The sequence below is a fragment of the Tasmannia lanceolata genome, unplaced genomic scaffold (assembly GCF_043159265.1).
Source record: "Tasmannia lanceolata isolate RefF3 unplaced genomic scaffold, GAP_Taslan_0.1 ptg000021l, whole genome shotgun sequence".
In the NCBI taxonomy this organism is placed as follows: domain Eukaryota; kingdom Viridiplantae; phylum Streptophyta; class Magnoliopsida; order Canellales; family Winteraceae; genus Tasmannia; species Tasmannia lanceolata.
In genome coordinates this window covers 6192879-6213003 of record NW_027518698.1, presented here as the reverse complement: position 1 = coordinate 6213003, position 20125 = coordinate 6192879, and the positions used below count along the sequence as shown (strand labels likewise).

The 20125-nt window shown below is 41.3% G+C and overlaps 1 protein-coding gene and 1 long non-coding RNA gene across 2 annotated transcripts in view; one reads left to right on the top strand and one right to left on the bottom strand.

The window, feature by feature from the left end:
• LOC143855428 (uncharacterized) overlaps positions 1-20125 on the bottom strand; it is a 36258-nt gene that overhangs the window by 7700 nt on the left and 8433 nt on the right. The window lies entirely within an intron of this gene.
• The window catches only part of CDC25 (Rhodanese/Cell cycle control phosphatase superfamily protein), a 35489-nt gene that overhangs the window by 14308 nt on the left and 1056 nt on the right, over positions 1-20125 (top strand). The gene's annotated exons all lie outside the window — the stretch shown is intronic.

Sequence of the window (20125 nt, the reverse complement as noted above, 5' to 3'; positions counted from 1 at the left end):
GGGGATCACCACTCGGCCATAAAAAACCAAAAAATCCTTAACTTTAGCATCCATCAAGATACATCATTCGGAACCTCTCACCGAACAAAATACCTATATACCAACACCCCTGAAGAATCCTTCAAAATTCATACATATACTTGACAAAATGAAATACAAGTGTGACAACCCAGGGGGGGTGAATTGGTTAATTAAATATTTTGGCTTAATTAGTTGGAAGATTAAAGTCAATTTGCCAATTTTAAGTTGATTATATCAAACCCTTGTACAAATAACAAGATAATAAAATTATGGTTTAAATATTGCTTATCATTTATATTTACTAACCCTCGTTCAATAAATCATAAACACTAGTTAGGGTTAGAGTTTTCCAATCACCAAGTAAGAAGAAGGGAGAAGAGGCAATCCACAAGGAGCACACGATTTTTATGGTGGTTCGGTCTATCAACAAGACCTACTCCACTCTTCCAAGTTTTCCTCCTTGGGTACTCCACTAAAATGAGATATTACAATCTCCAAAATTACAAGCACCTTCTTCAACTCCAAGGGAACAAACCCTTTTTCCGCACGAAGCCTTTGGCGAGGACACACCCTCATACGCCAGATTCACCTCTGTTAACGGGTCGAATCGGAGACCCTCAAGAACAATGAAGAACTAAAAAATAGAACTCTCTTAGCCTCTTGATAGGCTTGATACAAAAGTTTAAGTTCACACACTCTCCAAAGAAAATACAAATGTAAAAGCCCTATGGAGATCCTCTTGATAGATGAAAATGCAAGTTTAAGGCATAGAAGAGGAGAAACCCTTTGATGTGAAAATTTAGGTTCAAGTAGATGTGAAAAATAATGCCAAAAAGGTTGTTTAGAAAGGTTTAGATAGTGTATATATAGCTCACTTGAAAATATGACCGTTTGGGACTTTGGGGGCAATCTGGTAAATACTGGGTCAAGAAAAAGTAACCTGCGCAGGCCCCAACGGCTAGTTTGCCAGACAGTGGCGGTCGACTGAGGTACGGCTGTCGCCCTCCCTTATCGGGCTTGCTTTTTTATTTTCAAATTTTATACCGTCGGGGTCAACCGAGCGACGGCGGTTGCCCGACAAGGGCAATCTGTTTGATTAAAATTTTTAAGCTCAAACACTATCCGCGGTCGACCGGCCGCATGGCGGTCGCCCGCACAAACCATGCTGGAAATGTTTCTGCTTGACAGAAAACTTTCCGCGGTCGACCGGCCCGCTTTCAAAATGCAAGTGCTGAATTTCCAGCACTGCTTCCGCCGTCGCCCGGGACACCCCGGTCGACCGGCCTTGTTTGAAAATTCATTTTAACATATAAAATTCAAGTGTCTTGGGCCATGGTCTATGGGCTTTAGTCTTAGGTTTCAAACACATTTTTGGGTGTGTGTATGGTTTCCAAAGATGTATGGTTTCAAAAGATGTAAAAATTGTTTTAAGAAAACCATTTGAAAACCTTTGAAAGTGCATCAATATAAATTCAAGAGGAGTCCAAATACAATCTAAAATGTAAACCTTGAGTCTTCTTTGATTGCTTGGCTCCTTCCCACTTCCTTGGACTTCTTCGACTTGCGAGTGAACATCTTGAACTTGACTTGGTTCTTGTGACTTCATTCAATCTTCAAGATATGTTGAGAGGTGCATGAGGTGTCACCACTGTTGGTTCATCTCCAAGCTTCTACTTGACACTTGGCTAGGCAACTTGTGGGATCTTCATCTTGAGCTTCTTGACTTGGACATCTTTCAATGATGATGTCTTCAATGCAGGTGCAAGCTCTTGGTTCCTTTGCATCTTGATCTGCAAGCCATGTGTTAAGAAGAGTTGTGTAATGGCGGTATAACAGTAGATCAATGGTCCTCCTCACTATATGCACAAATATAATTTACGAGTGTAAAACATATGGTGCATATAAAATGTGGACTGCCTAATCAATTCCAAACTTCTCCCCCTTTTGGCAACAACAAAAAGGAAGGGATATAACTGTGAAAGTACAAGTGGAGTGTCAAAGTGAATAATAGCTTATGTGAGCTATTTATATGATATATGATATGACATTTAAGCTTATAGAATGCTTATCAGAAGATTTGAAAGAAGAAAAAACAAAGTAAGTTGCATGATAAGCCATTTTTTTAAAATTTTGTTCTAAAGATTTACAAGATTAGGCACAACAATGAGGGCAATAGATCTTGTGAGCACATCACAATGATCTATATAAACATAAATATGATACCATTGGGCTCTCCCCCTTGCTGTTTGTCATTGGCCTTAGGTGAAACCTAGAAAATAAGGCATTACAAGGCAAGATGATTGAAAAAGGTGATTGATTTGAACTCTTGGGCTACATTCATATAGAGGTTTTCTTGACGAAATGCAGACAAGTCTCTTCCAGAGCATGGATATGCTCTGAACTATAATATAACTTTTGAGTTTGCAAATTGCTTGCCCCTTAGAGTTAGACACTTGATGATTCTGAGTTTACATTTTGAAGGTGATGTTATAAAAGGTAAGAGCTCCCCCCGACTATGTGCATATTATCTAACTATGACATTTTAAAGCACATAGGACCATAGATTTGGATTTTGACACCTTTAACCACTCAAATTTGCTCCATTCAAATGAAGATTACAATTTGAATATGAATGGATGATTATTAGACAAATGATTATGAACATGAAGCTAATACAGTCTAATAAACACATGGATAAGAGAATGAAAAGAAAGAAGTATACATCCATGGCAGACAAAAGGTCATGTATATATAGATAGATGAGAAGAAATAAAGCTCCATATACATGAACCATGATGGAAGAGACAGTCCCTCTTCTCACCATTTCAACCATCAGAGTTTCAAAGATGGGTGTGAGAGCCTGGTGCTACTCATCACCTCTACAACATATAGGAATATACAAACTCTGAACATGATCAACCAAAAATAAAACATAAAGCCCCTATGCGCAACATCTAATACATCCATAATCATGCCACATATGGCATATCCATCCACAACTTCATGAAAATAAAAGACCCTACTGGGCATCAACATCCATCAACAAGACATAAAGCCCACATTGGCACCATCCACCACAGGTCATAAAGCCCTGTAACACATCCAGACATAAAGCCCATACTGGGCATGATCAACATCCATGAAAAAGAAGAAATAACATAGTCCAAGAGCCCGTACAGGGCATGAAGAAGAAAATATAAAACATCTAGAGTCAAAATCCCATCCTGGGCAAGAAGAAGCTGAGTAAAGCTGAACTCACTGAGGAGGACCCTGGTCATGATGTGGAGACCTGGAATAGTATCTGAAGCCCTGGCTCCTCTTATAGGCTTGTAGCATCTCAACATGTTGCTCATCTCTGGCTCTCCTATCGACCCTCAGAAACTCCATCATCTTAGAGTGATCGGTAGCTCTCTGACTCTCAGCAGTGGCAAAGCTAGTATTCAGGTCGTCGAGTCCTATCCTCTGGAAACCTATATCACACACAAGCTGCTCATATGATCCAGCTGTGGAAGCCTGGCGCTGCTGCTCCTGTGCTCGAACCTCTGCTTGCATCCTGGCCACTTCTTCAGCTTTTCTCACGGCCTCGTCTACCTCATCACCTGCCACCCCACTAGGACCACTGCTCCCTGCTCCTGGAGTAGGGATTCTCATCTGAGTAATGGTCGTGTGGTTGAGAATAGGATCCATATGGCAGGCCTCCCTGACCTTTTTTGACAACCTCATCCATATAACCTAGAATAATGAATCCTAGGTTCAACTTAATCTTTTGCATAATGCAATGAATCAGGAGGGCTTCACTGCATCAAAATTTCATACACATCCTTGTAAAGTGTTCTTCAATTTTATCCTTTTCCCAAAAGAAGATCCTTCTGCCATCATTAGGCACATCAATCCAACTACATAAATCTTTCAAATTTAGGCCAAATTCCCTTTGAATGTAGGTGTTCATCACAACTCCACCATGGGCAATGTCAAGGTTTGCATAAAAATATCTAACTAATTCGGGATAAACCACAGCGCTATACTCAAGAAAGAAAGTCCAACCTTGAAATTCGAAGAGCGATGTGAGATCGTACTTTTGGAAGTCTTTGAAGACGACTTTCCGTCCGGAGATGATAGCTCGGCTGATGAATACCTTGTAGCGATCCTTTGCTCGCTTGTTGAAGAAGTGTTCAGTGGGGAACACCTCTTCCTCGGGTTCATTCCTAGCCCGCTTGCCCTTTTGCGCGGTCGTTTTTCTTGAGGTAGACATTCTAGGTTAGGGTTTCTAAGAGAGATAAGGAAAACAAGAAGAAATTGGGGGTTTTGATGAGGGATGATGAAGAATGGATAGACAAGATGGAGAACAAGAGAAATCAAGAGATTTATGGGAGAAATGAGGAGATATGTGAAGAAGACGAACTATGGGATGATTTAATGAAGGAAACAAGAAATGGAAGATGGAAAATGAGAAATCAAGAGAGGAAGGTGGATGAAACTCACCGAAACACCCATTTTCTACCAAAAATAGCTTTGGGGACTAAGAGGAGCAAAAACCCTAGGAGAAGAAAGAACGGCGGAAGGTAAAGAAATGAATCGCGGAAGGACTTTAAGAAGCAGTTTTTGACACCCGCGGTCGACCGAGGTACCGCGGTCGCCCACCGCGACCTACCTGTCCCTTTTTAATTTTGGCTCTGCGACCATATGCAGTCGCCCACCGAAGGTCGGTTGACCTCCGCGTACCGCCTGGACCTTTTTATTTTTGCTATTCTATCCCATCGCGGTCGCCCGCAGAAGCTCGGTCGACCGCACAACCTCTGTTTTCAATTTCTTGATATTTTTCAAGGGATTTTGTGGTCTATTCAATTTTCTCCTATTTTTCTTTCTTCTACGGGATTATGATGAACTTGTAAATTTGTTCTATGGGCCATGTGAGGACATCTAAAAATTTATTTCTATTTTTCTAACATTTTAGCTCATGTGAATGTTTTTCTTGGATGTTTCATTGATGGATTTTACTAGATGAAGAGAGTAAGACATGTTTGATCTATTTCTAGCAAAGTGTTGACATGTTGATTCTTCTATTTGTGGATGCTAAGTGCATAAAGATGTGATTTTGCACTTAGATGGACTTTTCTTCAAGAATATATTCAATTTTAGCACAAGCATAGTCTAGAGAAGAGTTTTCTTATTTTCTACTTAGACTCATCATTTGAACTTTCCAAGATCCATACTTTGTTTCATCAAAGATTGGAGGAACAAGATAGGATCGGCCTTCCTCAAATACTATTGGGGTTGTCATAGATCTTTCCTCTTGTGATTTTTAAGTTAAAAACATTTTTAAGAGCCTAAGCTCTGATACCAAATGAAATACAAGTGTGATAACCCAAGAGGGGGGGGGGGGTGAATTGGTTAATTAAAAACTTTGGCTTAATTAGTTGGAAGATTAAAATCAATTTGCGAATTTTAAGTTGATTATATCAAACCCTTGTACAATTAACATGATAATAAAATTAGGGTTTAAATATTGCTTATCATTTATATTTACTAACCCTAGTTCAATAAATCATAAACACTAGTGAGGGTTAGAGTTTACAAATCACCAAGTAAGAAGAAGAAGGGAGAAGATGCAATCCACAAGGAGCACAAGATTTTTATGGTGGTTCGGTCTATCTATCAACAAGACCTACTCCACTCTTCTAAGTTTTCCTCCTTGGGTTCTCCACTAAAATGAGATATTATATTCTCCAAAGGTACAAGCACCTTCTTCAACTCCAAGGGAACAAACCCCTTTCCGCACGAAGCCTTTGGCGAGGACACACCCTCATGCGCGGGATTCACCTTTGTTAACGGGCCGAATCGAAGACCCTCAAGAACAATGAAGAACTAAAAAATAGAACTCTCTTAGCCTCTTGATAGGCTTGATACAAAAGTTTAAGCTCACACACTCTCCAAAGAAAATACAAATGTAAAACCCCTATGGAGATCCTCTTGATAGATGAAAATGCAAGTTTAAGGCATAGAAGAAGAGAAACCCTTTGATGTGAAAATTTAGGGTTAAGTAGGTGTGAAAAATAATGCTAAAAGGTTGTTTAAAAATGTTTAGATAGTGTATATATAGCTCTCTTGAAAATATGACCGTTTGGGGGCAATGTTGTAAATACTGGGTCAAGAAAAAGTAACATGCGTAGGCCCTAACGGCTAGTTTGTCAGATAGTGGCGGTCGACCGAGGTACGGCTGTCACCCTCCCTTATCGGGCTTGCTTTTTTATTTTCAAATTTTATACCGTCGAGGTCGACCGAGCGACGGCGGTCGCCCGACAAGGGCAATCTGTTTGATTAAAAATTTTAAGCTCAAACACTATCCGCGGTCGATCGGCCCCATGGCGGTCGCTCGCCTAAACCATGCTGGAAATGTTTCTGCTTGATAGAAAACTTTCCGTGGTCGCCCGGCACTCCCCGGTCGACCGGCCCGCTTTCGAAATGCAAGTGCTGAATTTCCAGCACTGCTTCCGCGGTCTCCCGAGACACCCCGGTCGACCGGCCCATTTTGAAAATTCATTTTAACATATAAAATTCTAGGGTCTTGGGCTATGGTCTATGGGCTTTAGTCCTAGGTTTTCAAACACATTTTTGGGTGTGTGTATGGTTTCCAAAGATGTAAAAATTGTTTGAAGAAAACCATTTGAAAACCTTTGAAAGCTCATCAACATAAGTTCAAGAGGATTCCAAATACAATATAAAAATGTAAACCTTGAGTCTTCTTGGATTGCTTGGCTCCTTCGCACTTCCTTGGACTTCTTCGACTTGCGAGTGAACATCTTGAACTTGACTTGGTTCTTGTGACTTCCTCCAATTTTCAAGATATGTTGAGAGGTACATGAGGTGTCACCACTGTTGGTTCATCTCTAAGCTTCTACTTGACACTTGGCTAGGCAACTTGTGGGATCTTCATCTTGAGCTTCTTGACTTGAACATCTTCCAATGATGATGTCTTCAATGTAGGTGCAAGCTCTTGGTTCCTTTGCATCTTGATCCGCAAGCCATGTGTTGAGAAGAGTTGTGTAATGACGATATGACATGTGAAATTCCTGTATAGAACACAATACCTCAAAGCAACACATTAGTCCATAAATACTAATCAATTTGGGTTTGCTAGCATCAAAACAACAAGGAAAGGTGAATGATTGAACCCATGGGAACCCTTGGGCATACACAAAACATGTACATCTTCTATTAAATCTTGGGAAAGCTTCCCTTAAGATGAGCATTTATGTAAGTCCGACAGAAGCCGCTCAATCACAGTAGCGAAGACCTCCTCATCATAGCCAAGAGCTCCTCATCATTTGGTTCCTTTTCTTCAGATGCCCTTTTCCGATTGATCATCGCCTCCAACTTCTGAATCCCCGACGCTTTATCTCCTTCCCATCGGAGAAGCCTCACATTCTTTTCATCTGCAAGTACCTTAGAAAAATAGGGGTGCTTATGCATGGGTGAGTGAGTTTCTTTAACGTCGCGCGACCCAGTTACACTAAAAAATACATCCGGCCTTCTATTGGCCGCCTCCTTGAAAAGCTTCCATTGTCTCTTCAAGAAGTCCTGAATGACTTCTCTCGGTGTAGGCGATAAGTTGGAAGCTACCTCTTCATTGTATACCATCGCTTTTATCATGTTTAATGTTTCCTCCATCTCACTTAAATCCACAGACCGTTTCCTCTTTCGACCTACCACCAGAGAACTCGAGAGGGAGGGCTGGGCAACGGATGAATCGTTCGGATTTTCAATTTGGTATCTTGAATGGTTTCTTTACCTCCACTCTTACTATTTAGAAGGGACGCGAAGAGACGAGCAAGGTTGCTTTTCCTATTTTGGTGATACACCGCCTCAGGATGACCATAGACCAAGGAACAGGTGTCCACACTCACATTCGTGGCGTACAAAGATCTCACCCCACCATAAATGGGCTTTAATGGCGTGGAAGTACTCATTGCCATCCATCCAATCTCAAAAAAACCTTTTCGACTTCCCATGATATATTAAAACCCCAAAATTGAATACTTTTATTCAAAACTTTTAAAGTGCCTTAGGTACTTGTCCCAAACCAGGTATCTTAATCACTCCTTTCATTAAAAGAAATGATCATTCCTCCATTTAGCGTCCTCGTTACAATACCGATGTCATAATTAATAAACGTGAATATAACCTTCCTTGACGCTATCCCATTCTCCAAGCACCGTCAGAATACTCCCAAGCCAAAGGCTTGGGAGGGATACCCCAACTTCATCCACAAGCGGCACATATCTTTGGTAGCTGAGAAACCCAACCATAGCTCCCAATGTTTTCAAATTTATCCTTCAACCCTCTGAGGAATGCTTCTTTGGAGCCTCCGCTTTTCTCATGCTTAACTTTCCATAAGAACACCCCCATGATGACCGGACATTTGCTGCCATGCATAATTAGATTTCACCTTTCGAGATCAGGATTTTGACCCTAGGAATGCCCCAGGAAAAGATAGAGTCCAGAGGTCCTTGGCCTAGTGCTCCCAGACCTTCCGTAGGTTTCGCAAAACTACCCTTCCTGGTCAACGTACGTGCAAGGCTGGCACGCCTAACACACCAAGGAGATTGTTTAGGCTGAATACCCTTCAGCTTGAAACCTTCTTTAGTGGGACTCGATGAAGTGGGTAAAGGGCATTCTTGTCTAGATTGATTACTTGGTAATCCCAACGCACTGTCGTCATCCAGAGGAGGAGACAGAGAGGGGGAAGGAAATTCACCCTGCAAATGTCCTGACACTTCAACTAAGGAATGGAAGTTGAAATTTGAATTCAACGAAACGGGCCCCACTGGATCAACAGTCCTTCTGTACTGATTTTTCCAAAAAATCTTCACCGGCTCCGACGGAGGCCTTTCCTGTAAAGACCCGGCCCCACACGGGCCTAGAAAGTTAATAACCTTCCGGCCCCACACTGGCCTAGAAAGTTAATAACCTTAATTAAATCTGGACTGTAGATCCCTAGACCAAAAGTCACAGTGTATTATCGTTTTTTTAAGTATAACTAATTTTTGGGGCATCAGATTTTGTCCGTTCGACATGATTTTGGTCCCGGTAGATGGGTATTTATTGATGGATTTTTTTTTGAAAAAAGCCCCTAAACTATTGATATCACCCAAAGGTAATTATAAACAAAGATAATTAAGAATAATAAAAGGATATGGTCTCATATAAGCCTTAGGTATGTGTGTGTCACATGGAAATATGGATTGAGGAAACTTAGAATTTGGTATAGAGGATTTCTTACTCTTTCAGATTCGGTAGCAATCCCTACTCGGACATAGAGGATTTCTTACTCTTTCACATCACAAATAACTAAGGTAGGTGACAGTAACCTAAACTTATACTCTTGAGCAATGATTGATTTATATGCATGCAATGAAATTCTTAGTAGACATAGAATTGTCATGATAAGGATGTAGTTAAGATGATTGTTCCTTATTAATATACATCGTGCTCTCATGTTTTATTATACTAGTAGCATGCAAATGTTGAAAAATGATGCTATGCTAGTAGCTTGGAACAGATGAAATGTTATGATTCCTTGTTAAAGGAAAAAGGAAAATGTGTGAAACAATAAAATTGCTAAAAATATCTTTTAAGATATTGGAAAGAAGAAAAAAAAAGGATATGGATGATATGCTAGTAAAACTGATAAGAGACAAAGACATTGGGAAAATAATTTGGTGGATTGGGCAGACATATGAGTCGTCCAAGAATAATGAAATTTCGAGCCGGCTTTGGGTTTTAATGCACCCCCTTGGCGGTAAATGCATCCTTTTAGACCATGATGACAGGAGGCAGAGTGGCTATTAAGCACGTCGTAAAAAGTCCCTCATGCCCACTACCTGAAGACGAGGGTAGTGGAACGTATTGGGGGCGGGATAACAAGCTAAGGGAGCTTGATTGTCTTGGGTGAGTCGTCTCATGCATTAATAATGATAATAACAAAAATATAAATTTCTCTCTTGTAAAACGTTGTTGTGTTGCTAGAATAGTAGTTTTAAATTGATTTATGCCATATAATGTCCCCCTATTACCGTTCATGATTTCTTTAGAAATAAATTATGTTACATGTTCACCTATAGAACTAAGTTGTATGCCTTTAAATTCAAGAGTTGTTTAATTGTATTTGTTTAAGTACCGAATGAATCTACATAGTTCTTTGAACTAACACAAAAAATCCCCCACTGGTTTTAATACAATGGACAACATCGAGAATAAATGGGGAGCGTAGGAAGAGCGTGCTGAGTCATTGGAGTGTCTAGTCTTTTTCATTTATATTACTGATGTCAGTTTACTCTTGCGAAACACTCTAAGTTTGATTTAGATTAATAATATTTGAGTTCTTTGTTATTTAGAAAAAAATTTATTCCGCATTTTTCACGAGTTACATTTAATTTCTGTCTTTGGTGGCGATTCGGGTTTATCTGAAAATCCGGGTCGTTACAGTTGCTATCAGAGCATAAGTTTAGTGATCTTAGGTGCGCCTGTGAGTTTGGGTACATCATAGGAAGGGTAGATGCAGACAATGAGCAATTAGGAAATAACACAACAGATTTGTGTGTGCCGGGCACATGAGTTAATTGTGTTGTAAGAAACCACTTAACGGACTCACGTGCATTGGGGACGCCTGGTTGACGTGTGAGCGAGTTGTGTGGTGGAAGATAAAAAGTTTAGGTGAGAGCTCTATGGGCGATTTAGGCGAACCAGGAACACTTAGTAGGTGAGGGTTGGTTATGGTGGTATGGGACAATGTAGTCAACACAAACATATTGAGAGCTTGGTTGCGTGAGGGTTGACTATGCTTGTATGGGACGGTATAGTGGACTCAATCGCGCTGACAGTGCTTGGTTCATTTAGAAAAAAAATTTATTATGTTATTCTCTCACATAGACTAGGATAATCTTGTAGTGAGTTAATTGTGTGACGAAGTAAGATAGGCTCATGTGGACTGAGGGAATTTAGGGAGTCGAATTTTAGGGGCGAAATTCATTTAAGGGGGGTAGAATGTAAAGACCCGGCCCTACACGGCCTAGAAAGTTAATAACCTTAATTAAATCTGGACCGTATAGCCCTAGACCAAAAATCACAGCGTATTTTCGTTTTTTTTTAGTATAACCAATTTTTGGGGCATCAGATCTTGTCCGTTCGACATGATTTTGGTTCCGGTAGATGGGTATTTATTGATGGATTTTTTTTAGAAAAAAACCCCTAAACTATTGATATCACCCGAAGGTAACTATAAACAAAGATAATTAAGAATAATAAAAGGATCTGGTCTCACATAAGCCTTAGGTATGTGTGTGTGTGTGTCACTTGGAAATATGGATTGAGAAAACTTAGAATTTAGTATATCATTGTGTGTTCAGATTCGGTAGCAATCCCTACTCAGACATAGAGGATTTCTTACTTTTTCACATCACAAATAACTAAGGTAGGTGACGGTAACCTAAACTTGTACTCTTGAGCAATGATTGATTTATATGCATGCAATGAAATTCTTAGTAGACATAGAATTCTTCATGATAACGATGTAGTTAAGATGATAAAACATGAGACCAAGCACTTCTCACATTTTTCTTTTTCCTTTAACAAGGAATCATAACATGTCATATTTTCCGAGCTACTGGCATAACATCATTTTTCAACATTTGCATGCTACTAGTATAATAAAACATGAGACCATGATGCGTCTAGAAAAAAAAATTGATTATGTTATTCTCTCACATAGACTGGGATAATCTTGTGGTGAGTTAATTGTGTGACGAAGTAAGATAGGCTCATGTGAACTGAGGGAATTTAGGGAGTCGAATTTCGGGGACGAAATTCATTTAAGGGGAGTAGAATGTAAAGACCCGGCCCCACACGGGCCTATAAAGTTAATAACCTTAATTAAATCTGGATCGTATATCCCTAGACCAAAAATCACAGTGTATTTTCATTTTTTTTAGTATAACCAATTTTTGGGGCATCAGATCTTGTCCGTTCGACATGATTTTGGTCCCGGTAGATGGGTATTTATTGATGGATTTTTTTTAGAAAACAGCCTATAAACTACTGATATCACCCAAAGGTAACTATAAACAAAGATAATTAAGAATAATAAAAGGATATGGTTGTGTCACTTTGAAATATAGATTGAGAAAACTTAGAATATGGTATATCATTGTGTTTAAGATTCGGTAGCAATCCCTACTCGGACATAGAGGATTTCTTACTCTTTCACATCACAAATAACTAAGGTAGGTAACGGTAACCTAAACTTGTACTCTTGAGCAATGATTGATTTATATGCATGCAATGAAATTCTTAGTAGACATAGAATTGTTCATGATAACGATGTAGTTAAGATGATTGTTCCTTTTTAATATGCATCGTGCTCTCATGTTTTATTATACTAGTAGCATGCAAATGTTGAAAAATGATGTTATGCCAGTAGCTTGGAAAAGAAGACATGTTATGATTCCTTGTTAAAGGAAAAAGAAAAATGTGGGAAGCAATAAAATTGCTAAAAATATCTTTAAGATATTGGAAAGAAGAAAAAAAAGGGTTATGGATGATATGTAAGTAAAACTGATAAGAGACAAAGACAATTGGAAAATAATTTGGTGGATTGGGCGGAGGTATGAGTAGTCGAGGAATAATGAAATTCCGAGCCGGCCTTGGGTTTTAGCGCACCCCCTTGGCGGTAAATGCATCCTCTTAGACCATGATGTTAGGAGGCGGAGTGGCTCTTAAGCACGTAGTAAAAAGTCCCTCATGCCCACTACCTGTAGACGAGGGTAGTGGAACGTATTGGGGGCGGGACAACAAGCTAAGAGAGCTTGATTGTCTTGGCTGAGTCGTCTCATGCATTAATAATGATAATAACAAAAATATAAATTTCTCACTTGTAAAATGTTCTTGTGTTGCTAGAATAGTAGTTTTAAATTGATTTATGCCATAGCATGTCCCCTATTACCGTTCATGTTTTATTTAGAAATAAATTATGTTACATGTTCACCTATAGAATTAAGTTGTATGCCTTTAAATTCAAGAGTTGTTTAATTATATTTGTTTAGGTACCAAATGAATCTACATAGTTCTTTGAACTAACACCAAAAATCTCCCACAGGTTTTAATACAATGGACAACATTGAGAATAAATGGGGAGCGTAGGAAGAGCGTGCCGAGTCATTGGAGTGTCTAGTCTTTTTCATTTATATTACTGATGCCAGTTTACTCTTGCTAAACACTCTAAGTTTGATTTAAATTAATAATATTTGAGTTCTTTGTTATTTAGAAAAAAATTATTCCGCATTTTTCGTGAGTTACATTTAGTTTATGTCTTTGGTGGCGATTTGGGTTTATCCGAAAATCCGGGTCGTTACATTTCCAGATTCGGAGAACAAATCCTTGAAGGTCCATTCTCGGCGAGGGGGGGGGGGGGGAGTATAATGTCGGAGCTCAGCTGAGGTCCAGTGTTCTGGATTTCAATTCCGACTATGTGACACTGACCCGAGATCCGAATCTGAACAAGGGATGGGGATAACTTCCACCATAGAGCAAGAATTTTAGCGGACACAAAGTTCATACATAGGTTATGTCCCCCTTCCATTTTCACTTTCAGAACTCGTTCGAATAAATTTCCTAAGGCTTCAACCATTGATGTGGCCCAAACATGTAGAGGGATGCCATAGAAATTAACCCAGAGCACATCTGCACCTTGAATATATGCTCTGTTCCTGGTGGATAGAGAATACAGTTGACTACGCCACACCTTTTTTCCTTTAGCCAGAATCTCGGAAGCCTCCTCCTCCGATTCGAACATAAAAAAAACTTCATCCTTTGATAGGGTACATGGGCAAGAGAGGGAAGGGAAATCCTAGGATCTTTTAGCCCACAACCAAAGATCGTTAAGGGTCCCAGACATGTCTTTCCTCTTCCCTATTAGACAAGCTTTTAAGGTTTCCAATCTCGTTTCCACCTCCTTACCCGAAATAGTTAAGTATGAAATACCTCCCTCGACCGATGAAGAGATCATCCCCGAGTCAGCCCAACGGTCATCTTCCTTACTAGCGTTAGCCGAGGAGGCTTCCGGGTTGATATGATTAACACCAGAAAAGCAAGTAGCTCCCTTTTTTATCCAGATGGCACCTCCGGCAACTGCCCCTCTGCTTCTTCCTTTCAACAAACCCCTTCGCGGATGTGAGCTTGTAACTCCAGATGGGAGATCCTGAATGTTTTGCTTACACCATCGGCAACAACGCCGCCATTTGAAGTTATAATATGCACAAGCTAAGCAAAACCAATCCCCCACCCGCTTCCCCATTCTCCTCCTTCAACTCTCATCTTCATATTATGATTCATAATAAAAGATAGATGGTCCCACTCATGGGAGACAAACTTCCTCTCCTCTCTCCTTTTTTCTCTCCTCCATTCTTTTCTTCTTATTTTACAATAGGACTGTAGTGACTTCTTACATCAGCACTAGTTTTTCTCAAGGCCGATTTAACCAAAAAAACAAAAACTTGAGTATCCCAATGCCACAGAGGCCATCTTTCTCCACAAAAGATACATGAATCTCTTCTAACATCAGTAATCCATGAAGGCAGTCAAAATTTTTAGTCTTTCCAGTTCCATCTACACTACCCCCTCAACGCCTCTCTCAAAACAAGCTTTTATAGAAAGGGACTAACCTATTTAGAATTGGAAAGCATGGCACAGCAAAATACAAGACCACCACAAATCTCCCCTAATATCCTTTGCACACCAACCTTCAAAAACCTAGTACTTGATAAAACACGATTTTAACATACTAATGGACCTCTATGCTCCCAAGCCTATACCTATAGCTTTCGAGTCTCGTCTATCCCATTTCACCACCCCTCTCCATACTACCCAATGATAATTTTGTGCCATTAATGCATCATTTACCTCTCCCAGTCTCCAATACGGTGTCCTTTAATCTTAAATTTGATGCCAATTCCTCCACATTTTTTGGTTTTCTCAGCTATCATTATCTCAGGCCTGATGAGGGAGAGACTTTGCTGCTCTTAGGAACCTTAGAGATTATTAGGCAAGCTTATCTTCTTGCCAATCACTAAAAAGGATCTAATATGTGTTGTAATGGGTTGTTAATCAGTGTATACATGCCCGGCAGTGGCTGCCATATCTAGATAATGTACTTTGGCCCTTTCCTGTATGGGGATACGAGATACCTGTCAAGGGATTTTCAGGCAATTTTTGTAGATAAATTATTGTGTGCTTCAGTTGATTTAGATGGAATCTGTTAAATTTTATGATGCCTATTGCTATTTATTTTAATGTGATTAGAACTCAGTTGGCTGGAATTCTTGAGGTTTTTTTTTAATGGTAAGAAGTTTTGAGATTCTTACAAAACCAAAAAATGACTTTGCAGTATTATGATGGGCTCCTTTAGCCAAGACACCCGATATGATGCCCTATGAACCCAACAAGAAGCAGCTACCAGCTTTCTTCCTCCTGTACCCTTATTAGATTGTAACGTCATATCCCTGGTTTCCTATAACTAGTATGTAACCTTTAGTGTTAATACAATTGCACTATTTCATCAAAACAAAAGAGGAGAGAAAAAGACACACCAGACAGAAATGATGTGCAACGTTAGGTTCAATAAACTTCTCCAATTATCTTTAAAAAAATGATATTGAATATTGGGCTGTTTGTTTCATATCTCAAATATGATGAATATCATCAAAATGTAGGCTCTGAGGTAAATGTGTAAATTGCTCATTACTGTGTGTAATGACTACGCTGACACATGCAGTCACATCATCAAGTGTCTCTCCAGAGTTGATCTTTCCTAATCAAACCTTGTGCTGGAAATCTGAGGTTTCGTAAATTGCAAGCTTATTGAGCATACCATCCAAGTCATTTGCCACCCTAAATATATGATCCCCCAACCAATTAACAAATCTACAGGCAACTCTTTTTCATAACAAACTGAAAAAGACTTTGTTGGGAGGACCATTCAACGAAATGGGGCTGACTTTGTGGAAGAGGAGGGGGAGACGGAGGAGCCTGCATGGGGGCAGGAGGAGAGGGTACCACATCGGGAAGAACTGGGAGAAGAAGAGGAACCGAAGGGACCTGTGGAGGAGGACTCGCAAAATACGGAGCAGATTCGAAGAAGGTAACATCGGCAGAAACAAAGCACCGACGAAGGCTAGGACTGTAACACCTGTATCCTTTCTGGGTGCGGGAGTAACCTAGAAATACACACCGCTCAGCCCGGGGGTCTAGTTTGTCCACACCTGGGCCCAGCTTGTGGACAAAACACACACAGCCAAACACGCGAGGGGTAAGAGGAAAGGGTTCACCGTGAGGGTGAATGACCGAAAATGGGGATTGATTGCTTAAGGTTGACAAAGGAAGACGGTTAGCGAGGAAGCATGACGTAAGAATGGCATCACTCCAATATACCTTAGGAACATGCATCTGAACAAGAAGAGTACGTGTCATGTCCAGAAGGTAGCGCAACTTCCTCTCAGCAACACCATTTTGCTGCGAGGTGTATGCACATGAGGATTGGTGTAGAATGCCATGAGTGGCTAAGAAGTCCTGAAACCCACTCGAAGAGGAAAAATACTCTCTAGCATTATCTGTTCGTAAACACTTAAGGGGACAATCATATTGAGTAGTAATTTCAGCATAAAAGGTGCGGAAAGCAGTAAACACTTCAGTACGATTTTTAAGTAAGTAAACCCATGTCATTCGACTAAAATCATCCACAAAGACAATAAAGTATGTATATCCAAAACAAGACTTGGTCCTCGAGGGACCCCATACATCTGAATGAACCAACGCCAAAGGTCTCAAAACTCTACTATCAAGTCTAGAAGGGAACGACACACGATGGTGTTTCCCGAGTTCACACGACTCGCACTGAAATGACTGAAGGCTAGAGGAGACAATGGAGGTCTGCCTGAGACGCTGAAGAGATGGATGACCAAGACGACAATGCCATTGATAGGCATCAATAGAGCTGCTCAAAATGGTGGGAGAGGGATGGCACTGGAGGTGATAGAGGCCGCCTAGCTCACGACCCGTTCCAATCGTCTTCCCAGTCGAGAGAGCCTGAAAAACACAATATGAAGGGAAAAATGAGACAGAGCAATGCAAAGATTTAGTAAGCTGGCTGACTGATAACAAATTAAAAGGAGAGGTGGGAACACACAAGACAGATGATAGAGTTAGACCCTCATGGGGTGACAAAGAACTAGTACCAGAAATGGGAACTTTGGTGCCATCAACCAGAGTGGCAAAACGAGAATGAAAAGGAAATGACTGAAATGATGTAAGGGATTGAGAGGTACCCGTCACATGGTTGGATGCCCCAGAATCAATGATCCAGGAGCTGGAGCTAGTGAGAAGGGAAGCAGGTGCACTACCTGACTGGGCAACCGTGGCGGATGGAGGGTGGCTGCTAAGGCGGAGACGCTAAAGCTCCTCATAATCAGCTCTGGTGAACTCAAAAGGCTCGTCTGGAAGATCTAAAGTAGAAGGCTGGAATGTGCTGTCAGTAGGGGACGCAGCAGAGAGGTGGGCAGCGTGGGAATGACAGAGCTCTAGATGAAGCACGAAGCAAGTATCAACACGATGACCATCCCTCTGACAGTGAGTGCAATATGGCCTACCACGACCACCTGTACCACGGCCAAAGGAACCAGTGCCACGACCAAAAGGACCAGTGCCACGACCGGAAGAAGTCCCAGTATCATAAGAAGCAAGAGCGGGACCCTATGAAGGAAGCATAGTGGAGGAGCCTCCCGGGGCACACTGCTGAGCACGGGAGTAAATCTCTGGGAGAGAGGGAATGGTTCCTGAGCCAATCATCTGCTGCCGGGCCCAAGGACTCAAGGTAGTGTATAGCCCTAAGCTGATCCCGCTGACGAGCTAGAACCGTCAGATCTGAAGTGAGGGGCATAAAGACATCGAGCTGCTGGCATAGAGAGATAAACCGGTTGTAATGGTCGGAGAGGGATAAGTTGCGATGTTCAAGACGAATCCACTCAGAGTAGGTCGCACAGATGCGAGTGAGGTTATCAACCCCAGAGAACATGAGAGCAGCATGCTCCCAAATGTCCTTGGCAGTCGCTAAGTCCATCATCGGCCGAGAAATATGAGATGCCATGCTCTGCCATAGTAACATGCGAACCATCGCATCATCCTGACGCCACCGGTCATAGGATGGATCTAAGGAGGGTGGAGGACCCCGCTCAATGAGAGACACTCTGCCGCGAGCGAGAAGATAGGTCTCAATAGCCCTCCTCCAGCTAAGATAATTGGAGCCGTCAAGGCGCTCCGAAGTCATCTGGGGAAAGGACTGCTCAATAGAGGGAGAGTACACTGTGGGATGGTAGCTCAAAGAAGAAGGAGCCCCGGGAGGATCAGTCACACTGTCAGTAAGGGAGGGTGAGAGAGGAGGATCCGAAGTATTCGATGGATCCATCGGAAGAGAAAAAGCTCACGACGGCCCGAAAGGAGATGAAATATAAGAGACAAAGAGAAGTCACAAGGCGACTCCATCAGACGAGCGCGGCTCCGACGACACAAGAGAATGAGGAGAGGCATATAGAGACAATGCACATGAAGGAGCATAGAGAGAAAGATTCGGGCCAATGCCGAGAGGAAATCGGAGCTGCGAAGAAGAGGAATAATAGAAAGAGGAGATTTAGGCCATGAAATAGGGAGTGGGTGAGGGATTTAGGGTTTTTTGAGGTAGAGGATTTAGGGCTTTAAGAAGGGGAAATTAGGAATGAAGATTTTGAGGTTTTAGGAGGGAGAAGAAGAGGGAAATAGAGAAAGGAGGGAGGGGAGAAAGAGGGACAGCAGGTGGGGGGGGGGGGGAGTGGAGGAGGAAGAAGAAGAAGAAATAGTGAGGGGGGGCAACCAGGGGGCGCGTGCAGGGGGGGCAAGAGGAGGAGGAGAAGAAGAAGAGAGGAGGAAGAGAGGAAGAGGGAAGAAGGAGAAGAGTGGGAAATGGGTTTAGGTCATGGGGTTGGGTGGAGAGAGTGGAGAAGAAGAAGAAGAAGAAGAAGAAGAAGAAGGAAAAGAATCTCCAATTTGGTCCCTAGGGCACAAAAACCCTTAGGCTTTGATACCATGTTGGAGAAGAACCAAAATGAGAGAATGGAATGAGTTAGGGTCTCTCCCCTTCACTCAAGTATATATAAGATGGGAAAGAGGAAAAGACTACTATGCCCTTATGGCATACATACATAGGAACACACATAGATATCCAACAGTTTCATATCTCAAATATGATGAATATCATCAAAATGTAGGCTCTGAGGTAAATGTGTAAATTGCTCATTACTGTGTGTAATGACTAAGCTGACACATGCAGTCACATCATCAAGTGTCTCTCCAGAGTTGATCTTTCCTGAGCAAACCTTGTGCTGGAAATCTGGGGTTCCGTAAATTGCAAGCTTATTGAGCATACCATCCGGGTCATTTGCCACCCTAAATATATGATCCCCCAACCAATTAACAAATCTACAGGCAACTCTTTTTCATTACAAACTGAAAAAGACTTTGTTGGGAGGACCATTCAGCGAAATGGAGCTGACTTTGTGGAAGTTACTACTGTTTGCCATGATTTGGCATATTTGAAAGGAGAGAAATAGTAGAATTTTTAAAGAAAGGAGTGTGAGCCAAATACTTCTAGAAATTAATTAGTGAAAGAAGGAAGAAGGACAAGCCTGCCTCGAGATGGGTCCCAAAACTCAACTTTGTTGGAAGTGAAGAGGAAATCCAGGACAAGCAGGGATTGGTGGTATTATTTGAGACCACAACGGGAGAGCAATAATGTCTTTCTCGGGCCCAGCTGGGACATGTTATGCAAACAAGGCTGAGGCAAAAGCATTTCTTTGGGGTTTAAAATGGTATGCGGATTCTTTGCAAATTCTGGCTTGGGACAAGAAATCATTGGAGGAGACTCTCCAACGTTGTGGCTTGGGCTACGAAGAAAGCAATAGGCCCTTGGAAGATAACACATGATTGCAGAAATTATAGACCTTGCGTGGAGTATTGGCCCACAGTTCCA